We start from the raw sequence: 9234 nt of genomic DNA, 5'->3' as shown, positions 1-9234 counted from the left end.
TTTATTTTTTATTTATTTTTAATATAAATTTATTTTAATTGGAAGTTAATTACTTTACACTATTGTATTGGTTTTGCCATACATCAACATGAATCCACCACAGGTAGAAGAGTCAAAAATTTACCATTATTCCAGCAAACAAAAGCCCAGGTCCAGACGGCTTCACAGCTGAATTCTACCAGAAATTTGGAGAAGAGCTAACACCTATCCTACTCAAAATCTTCCAGAAAATTGCAGAGGAAGGTAAACTTCCAACCTCATTCTATGAGGTCACCATCACCCTAATATCAAAACCTGACAAAGATGCCACAAAAAAAGAAAACTACAGGCCAATATCACTGATGAATATAGATGCAAAAATTCTTAACAAAATTCTAGCAATCAGAATCCAACAACACATTAAAAAGATCATACACCATGACCAAGTGGGCTTTATCCCAGGGATGCAAGGATTCTTCAATGTCCACAAATCAATAAATGTAATACACCACATTAACAAATTGAAAAATAAAAACCATATGATTATTTCAATACATGCAGAGAAAGCCTTTGACAAAATTCAACATCCATTTATGATAAGAACTCTCCAAGAAAGCAGGAATAGAAGGAACATACCTCAACATAATAAAAGCTATATATGACAAACCCACAGCAAACATTATCCTCAATGGTGAAAAATTGAAAGTATTTCCTCTAGAGTCAGGAACAAGACAAGGGTGCCCACTTTCACCATTACTATTCAACATAGTTTTGGAAGTTTTGGCCAAAGCAATCAGAGAAGAAAAAGAAATAAAAGGAATCAAATTGGAAAAGAAGAAATAAAACTCTCACTGTTTGCAGATGACATGATCCTCTACATAGAAAACGCTAAAGACTCCATCAGAAAATTACTAGAGCTAATCAATGAATATAGTAAAGTTGCAGGATATAAAATCAACACACAGAAGTCCCTTGCATTCCTATACATTAATAATGAGAAAATAGAAAGAGAAATTAAAGAAACAATTCCATTCACCATTGCAACGGAAAGAATAAAGTACTTAGGAATATATCTACCTAAAGAAACTAAAGACCTATATATAGAAAACTATAAAACACTGGTGAAAGAAATCAAAGAGGACACTAATAGATGGAGAAATATACCATGTTCATGGATTGGAAGAATCAATATAGTGAAAATGAGTATACAACCCGAAGCAATTTACAGATTCAATGCAATCCCTATCAAACTACCAATGGTATTCTTCACAGAGCTAGAACAAATAATTTCAAAATATGTATGGAATAGCAAAAAACCTCGAATAGCCAAAGCTATCTTGAGAAGAATGGAACTGGAGGAATCAACCTGCCTGACTTCAGGCTCTACTACAAAACCACAGTCATCAATACAGTATGGTACTGGCACAAAGACAGAAATATAGATCAATGGAACAAAATAGAAAGCCCAGAGATAAGTTCAGGTACATACGGACACTTTATCTTTGACAAAGGAGGCAAGAATATACAATGGAGAAAAAACAATCTCTTTAACAAGTGGTGCTGGGAAAACTGGTCAACCACTTGTAAAAGAATGAAACTAGAGCACTTTCTAACACCATACACAAAAATAAACTCAAAATGGATTAAAGATCTAAATGTAAGACCAGAAACTATAAAACTCCTAGAGGAGAACATAGGCAAAACACTCTCCGACATACATCACAGCAGGATCCTCTATGACCCACCTCCCAGAATATTGGAAATAAAAGCAAAAATAAACAAATGGGACCTAATTAAACTTAAAGTTTCTGCACAACAAAAGAAATTATAAGCAAGGTGAAAAGACAGCCTTCAGAATGGGAGAAAATAATAGCAAATGAAGCAACTGACAAACAACTAATCTCAAAAATATACAAGCAACTGCTACAGCTCAACTCCAGAAAAATAAATGACCCAATCAAAAAATAGGCCAAAGAACTAAATAGGCATTTCTCCAAAGAAGACATACAGATGGCTAACAAACACATGAAAAGATGCTCAACATCACTCATTATCAGAGAAATGCAAGTCAAAACCACTATGAGGTACCATTTCACGCCAGTCAAAATGTCTGCGATCCAAAAGTCTACAAGCAATAAATGCTGGAGAGGGTGTGGAGAAAAGGGAACCCTCTTACACTGTTGGTGGGAATGCAAACTAGTAGAGCCACTATGGAGAACAGTCTGGAGATTCCTTAAAAAAACTGGAAATAGAAGTGCCTTATGATCCAGCAATTCCACTGCTGGGCATACACACTGAGGAAACCAGAATTGAAAGAGACACGTGTACCCCAATGTTCATCACAGCACTGTTTATAATAGCCAGGACATGGAAGCAACCTAGATGTCCATCAGCAGATGAATGGATAAGAAAGCTGTGGTACATATACACAATGGAGTATTACTCAGTCATTAAAAAGAATACATTTGAATCAGTTCTAATGAGGTGGATGAAACTGGAGCCTATCATACAGAAGTAAGCCAGAAAGAAAAACACCAATACAGTATACTAACACATATATATGGAATTTAGAAAAATGGTAACAATAACCCTGTATACGAGACAGCAAAAGAGACACTGATGTATAGAACAGTCTTTTGGACTCTGTGGGAGAGGGAGAGGGTGGGATGATTTTGGAGAATGGCATTGAAACATGTATAATATCATATATGAAATGAGTCACCAGTCCAGGTTCGATGCATGATACTGGATGCTTGGGGCTGGTGCACTGGGATGACCCAGAACGATGGTATGGGGAGGGAGGAGGGAGGAGGGTTCAGGATGGGGAATACGTGTATGCCTGTGGTGGATTCATTTGATATATGGCAAAACCAATACAATATTGTAAAGTTAAAAAATTAAATTAAATTAAAAAAAATTCACCATTATTTGTTGATGCCAATTAGTGGAAATTTCCAAGAAGCGTACCCTAAAAGTTTCTTAGAATGTAGCTTCTTCAGTTTTTTATCCTCATTCTGAACAAAATAAATTCCAAAGGCCTATAAGGTTTACCATATACTTCAAGAACTGTCATCTCTGATCCTGTCATTACAACCTATCATAATTATAAAACATTGATGAGATATTGAAATCAAATCAGACAAATTTCCCAAATCTTATATTTGTGGAATGAAAATATACAGCTTTTGTCTACCCTCTATACACATTGTACTAATATAGATGACTTCATTGAATTTATATATGAATAAACTATATAGATGTTGTGATATTTTACAATACACTTTAAAAAACCTCTTAGAGCAATGATCACAAGCCATGTACACACTAACATGTGTACCAATAATTTGCAGTGGGAATATGGATGAATAAACCATTTCTTACACCTGAGGAGCTGGCATCACAATTGACTACTTATTTTCACACTCTGAAAATGATACTTTATTTCTTAGTAAAATTGTCTTAGGAGACAGATGAGAAAGTTTAATGATTCAGATAAAGAGAGAGCTCTCTTTAATATTTCTCTATACACTGGATTTAATTGTTTTTGAGGATCTTAAAACTATATCACTCCCTCAAAATGGTTGAAAATGCCAAGTACAAGTAAATACATTATTTTCTTATTCATTTCTTGACAAGTTCTTATTACCTGACAAATTAATTCAAATCCCTTTGTCTAAATGAATAAACATAATTCTCACATTCCCACTTGTTTTATTTATGATGTGGACTTCCCTGGTGGATCAGTGGTAAACAACAATCTAACTGCTAATGCAATGGGCATGGTTTCGATCCCTGGGTCAGGAAGATACCCTGGAGAAGGAAATGCCAACCCACTCTAATATTCTTGCCTGGAGAATTCCATGGACAGAGGAGCCTGGCAGGCCCCAGTACAGGTGTGGCAGAGTCAGACATGACTGAGTGACTATCACTCACTAGTGATTATAAAACAGCACACAAACACACACCTACACAGCTCAAAGAAGACATGTTATATAATATATCAGGGTATTTTTAACTATTATAATTATTTTCTGGAGTTTCAGCTTCAGCATCATTCCTTCCAAAGAACACCCAGGACTGATCTCCTTTAGAATGGACTGGTTGGATCTCCTTGCAGTCCAAGGGACTCTCAAGAGTCTTCTCCAACACCACAGTTCAAAAGCATCAATTCTTCAGTGCTCAGCTTTCTTTATAGTCCAACTCTCACATCCATACATGACTACTGGAAAAACCATAGTCTTGACTAGATGGACCTTCATTGGCAAAGTAATGTCTCTGCTTTTGAATATGCCATCTAGGTTGGTCATAACTTTCCTTCCAAGGAGTAGCATCTTTTAATTTCATGGCTGCAATCACCATTTACAGTGACCTTGGCCACCTCATGCAAAGAGTTGACTCATTGGAAAAGACTCTGATGATATGGGAAGGATTGGGGGCAAGAGGAGAAGGGGATGACAGAGGATGAGATGGCTGGGTGGCATCACTGACTTGATGGATGTGAGTTTGAGTGAACTCTGGGAGTTGGTGATGGACAAGGAGGCCTGGCGTGCTGCAATTCATGGTGTCGCAAAGAGTCGGACACGACTGAACGACTGAACTGAACTGAACTGAATTATTTTCTCATAGATTACGGCAGGTGAGAATCTGTAAAAATAATTGTATAGCTACTGTTGGTATGGATAAATAATCTTTTATTTCGCTTTGTTGCTGTTTGTCCACAGGGTGTCAGGCTTACACTAGTAACTTGAAAATACTGGCAGTAAACCAAAATGACTTTCACATCTATTTCTGTGTTTTCCAATAGAAATATGCCTAATTAATTGATAATAATAATAAAAGGTATGGTTTTTAATGGAAATAAGTTCAGTTCAGTCACTCAGTCGTGTCCAGCTCTTTGTGACCCCATGAATCACAGCACACCAGGCCTCCGTGTCCATCACCAACTCCTGGAATTTACCCAAATTCATGTCCATGGAGTCGGTGATGCCATCCAGCCATCTCATCCTCTGTCGTCCCCTTCTCCTCCTGCCCCCAATCCCTCCCAGCATCAGGGTCTTTTCCAATGAGTCAACTCTTCGTATGAGGTGGCCAAATTATTGGAGTTTCAGCTTTAGCATCAGTCCTTCCAATGAACACCCAGGAATGATCTCCTTTAGAATGGGCTGGTTGGATCTCCTTGCAGTCCAAGGGACTCTCAAGAGTCTTCTCCAACACCACAGTTCAAAAGCATCAATTCTTTGGTGCTCAGCTTTCTTCACAGTCAAACTCTCACATCCATACATGACCACAGGAAAAACCATAGCTTTAACTAGATGGACCTTTTTTGGCAAAGTACTATCTCTGCTTTTCAATATACTATCTAGGTTGGTCATAACTTTTCTTCCAAGGAGTAAGCATCTTTTAATTTAATGGCTGCAATTACCATCGGCAGTGATTTTGGTGCCCCCAAAAATAAAGTCTGACACTGTTTCCACTGTTTCTCCATCTATTTCCCATGAAGTGATGGGACCAGATGCCATGATCTTCATTTTCTGAATGTTGAGCTTTAAGCCGACTTTTTCACTATCTTCTTTCACTTTCATAAAGAGGCTTTTTAGTTCCTCTTCACTTTCTGCCATAAGGGTGGTGTCATCTGGTTATCTGAGGTTATTGATATTTCTCCCAGCAATCTTGATTCCAGCTTGTGCTTCTTCCAGCCCAGCGTTTCTCATGTATTCTGCATATAAATAGTAAACTATGAAGTGGAGTATAAAAGGTATTCAAAATGAAAACTGCATACTGATTTACAAATGTGGTGTCTCCAAACCATATTCTAACATTCAGTTTTTTTTTTTTCTTTTATAACAGTTAATGTATAGAAATTTACCTATTTTCTGCATTGATAAAACTGGGCTTGAAAAGCATCATCAATTTTATAACAATGAAAGTCCATGAGGTGAGAGAGCTGGTGAGTGTTCTCCATTTTCATGGTCATCAACATAGTACAGAAGGTTAAGTAGAACCACTCTAGATTGCCTCCTGTTGCTGCCCTGCCAGTCACTGATCTGAAAGAATTCAGAATGGTTATAAGCGTCTCTCAAATAAAAGTCTTGGAAACTGTGGAGACAGATCACAAAGGCTTAGAAACTTCAAGGTTCTATTTACCATTTGGCTTTAATTACTTTTCTCGTTTTGTGAAATAACTGAAATGTCTCAAGTGACATTTCACTAAGACAGTTTTTCTGCCCGGTTAGAGAAGAGAATGACAGGTAGCTGAAAGAAGTCTGCAGTGTTCTAAGAAATACTGCAAAATCTTCAGGTCTGTTTTATTATTGAAAAGGGAATACTACTCAAAAAGGATAAATGGAAGAGACCGTGGTGGGAGCAGTATTAAAGTAAGGCAATATGACAAGAATGTGGAATAGGCTGTACACCTATTTTTGCCTGCTGCTGCTGCTGCTGTCGCTTCAGTCGTATCCGACTCTGTGCGACCCCATGGACAGCAGCCCACCAGGTTCCCCTGTCTATTTTGGCCTAGAGAATAATTTTTCCACTTAGGTTTCCCCTGCTTCTAAAGTAATTTGTTTCAAGTGGTATAGATGTGAAAAAAACCTGGATATCCAGAGGGTCAAAAACATTATAGAGAAAAGAGCCTTTCTTTAAGAATACTAAAAGTACTTAAAAGATCAATATATGCCTTTTCTTATTGCCTGTATTTTTATCTTGATCAATTTCACTCTTTTCCTAATTTACTATTCTTTTCTTTCTTTTTTAGTTTTTACCTGTTTTCTAATCCTTCCAGTTTTTTAAAAGAATCCGTTTTTTCCCCAGAAATGAGAAATTTCCTTTAATTTATTTGGCCACATATATTTACTAAGTTTTTGTCATTTTGTGTTTATAATTTTAACTTTTAAAATAAAGGACCATTTGAGAAGAAACAGTATTACATGCTCCCACATATACACAAACTTATATACATTTGTATATGTGTGTATATATTAGATGAAAGGTGAAGCATTCATGAGCTCATTTATCTGTTTTTTGTGTGAGAATAAATAACTTACTGAGACAAAGTTATGCCCTTCGGGAAGCTACCACAGCTTTCAGCCTATTCAGCTGAATTCAGTGTTCCAAGCAAGTGATTCTGTTCTAAATACAAAAAACTATCATTGCTACAGATAAAACTTAAATTTTTGTTTCAAGCATAAATTATTAAAGTGTTACGCTGACAAAAGAAATAAGTCTTACCTAGTAACACATTTCTGTTCTGATGTTATTCTTTTATTTTCTGCTTGGTTAGAATTTCTGCCACAGAGATATTTATACAATGATGCAAAAGTCTAAACTCATATTTTACAATACAGACTGAAATGCTATAAAGCTCAGAATATATAGACAAGTACATCTTAATTTCTTTATTATATTGTTTGTTAATGTGAGAATGGTTAGTAACATGCTCTGTAGCAGTTATATGCTATGTTTTATTGCCTTTGGATGTCAATTATTTGTAATCCATTGGTTTTTGTATCATTTTACTGATGTTCTTATTGGATTATTTTAAAGGCATTTCATTTCTCTAGGCTTGGAGGTTTTGGAGGTGTCCAAATTTCCCTGTGGCTGCAAGATTTGGATTTGTTACAAATGACTTAGATGTTTTTAAATAGCTTAAAGAGCATTAGTTGTAAAGCACTCCTAACAAGCCAGAATGACATGGACTAGGACACTAGCTTGCTAATTCACCTTGAGCTCCGATATATTACTTTTTCTCTCTAGGCATATAGATACAGAAGATACAAATTCTTATTAAGGAGAGCACTGAAAAGAGCTACAGTGGGATAGTTGCTTATAGGACAATAACAACGCAGAAACTGCAATAACAGCAAAAAAAAAAACACAAAATTTTGACTTAGAGTTCCAGAAAAACATACAGGTGTGTGAATGTTAGTGGTCAGAATATAGGTGAATCATTTTGAAGAAAAAGAAGTATGCAGAAAAGAAATCCAGGAGAAAAACCACTAAAAAAAATTAGCCTTATCAATATCAAGTAAGTCATGGAAACAGGATAATATTAGTAACTGAATGATATGAGAAAATTACTAAAGATCCTAATCCTGTGAAATTCTTCTTAATTATTGATAGATCCTCAGTAATGCCATCAAGGGATGAATGGATATATAAAACTTGAAGAACGTGTCGTATACATGCTGTAAACACACAGTAGGCACTGAAACTCACCTATGCATAAACGCAGAGACTTCTACATCTAACAGAGAGCCTGTAAAGTATAGTTTGGGCCAAGGCAGAAAAGAAGGGGAGATGACCTCAATGGAAGTAGGTTACCTTTATTCAGGCAAGGAGGGGCGACAGTCGGCCTAACGACCAGGCTGAGCACAAGAGGGAACAGGGAGGCTTCATATTTAAAGGGAGGTTTGTGAAAGTGATAAGAGAAACGTTAGTCAAGTGGAATGTTTTGGGTATTCTTTAGTTGAGATGACATTTTTATCTGGGCAGGGAGTGATAAGTCTCTGGCAGATGTAGGGGGTGGATGGTTTCTGGACAGGGGCTGATAAGTCTCAGATAGATACAACCGGCCTGAAGCACGATGGCGGAACCTAAAGTTCGGCTTTGTTTTCTCTGAAGTTAGATGATTCAGCAAGGGCCTTCGAGACTGCTGTTTTCTTTTTTTTTTTCCTTTTTTTAAAAAATTTTATTTTATTTTTAAACTTTACAATATTGTATTAGTTTTGCCAAATATGTTTTCTTTTCTAGGCCCAAAGACTCCTTCAGAGACCACTCTGAAGCAGCTACTCTACAGCCTGAACAAACACTCTGGCAGACCTTGAGTGTAGTCTTTACTTCATTCTTCTGAATGGAATCTACTTTTCTTCTGCAAAACAAATTCTTCATTCTAACTAGGGAATAAATGGCAATTTTACCAAGAGCTGATTCTATACTCATAAAATTCTAGTTTGAAGATATCTATTCATTCATTTATCTATCCATTCCATAGATACTGAAAACACTATGTTGAGCAGAGTTCCAGATCCTCAGGATACAGCCTGAAACAGAGAGACCTGTTTCTTGTTCTCTACATTTGTTTATTTACTTATTTTGCTTATGGTTACCAAGGAGCAAGAGGAGGGTGGGATGAGTTGGAAGACTGGAGCTGACATATCTATACACCACTATATATAAAGGAGATAACTGATGTTATATAGCACAGGGAACTCTACTCTGTGCTCTGTAATAGCCTAAATGGGAAGAAAATATATGAAA

The 9234-nt window shown here is 36.5% G+C and overlaps 1 long non-coding RNA gene across 1 annotated transcript; it reads right to left on the bottom strand.

The window, feature by feature from the left end:
- Positions 1-3670: 3670 nt before the first annotated feature.
- On the bottom strand, positions 3671-8386 carry LOC133249598 (uncharacterized). Its single transcript, XR_009737031.1, has 2 exons — positions 8194-8386; positions 3671-5695 (listed from the first exon to the last, which is right to left on the bottom strand). It is a non-coding gene; the product is annotated as an uncharacterized LOC133249598 (long non-coding RNA).
- Between the last annotated feature and the right edge of the window lie 848 nt (positions 8387-9234).

The sequence above is a fragment of the Bos javanicus genome, chromosome 6 (genome assembly GCF_032452875.1).
Source record: "Bos javanicus breed banteng chromosome 6, ARS-OSU_banteng_1.0, whole genome shotgun sequence".
NCBI classification, from domain to species: Eukaryota; Metazoa; Chordata; class Mammalia; order Artiodactyla; family Bovidae; genus Bos; species Bos javanicus.
Note: the sequence above shows the minus strand (reverse complement) of the source record. Positions and strands in the feature narration are given on the sequence as shown.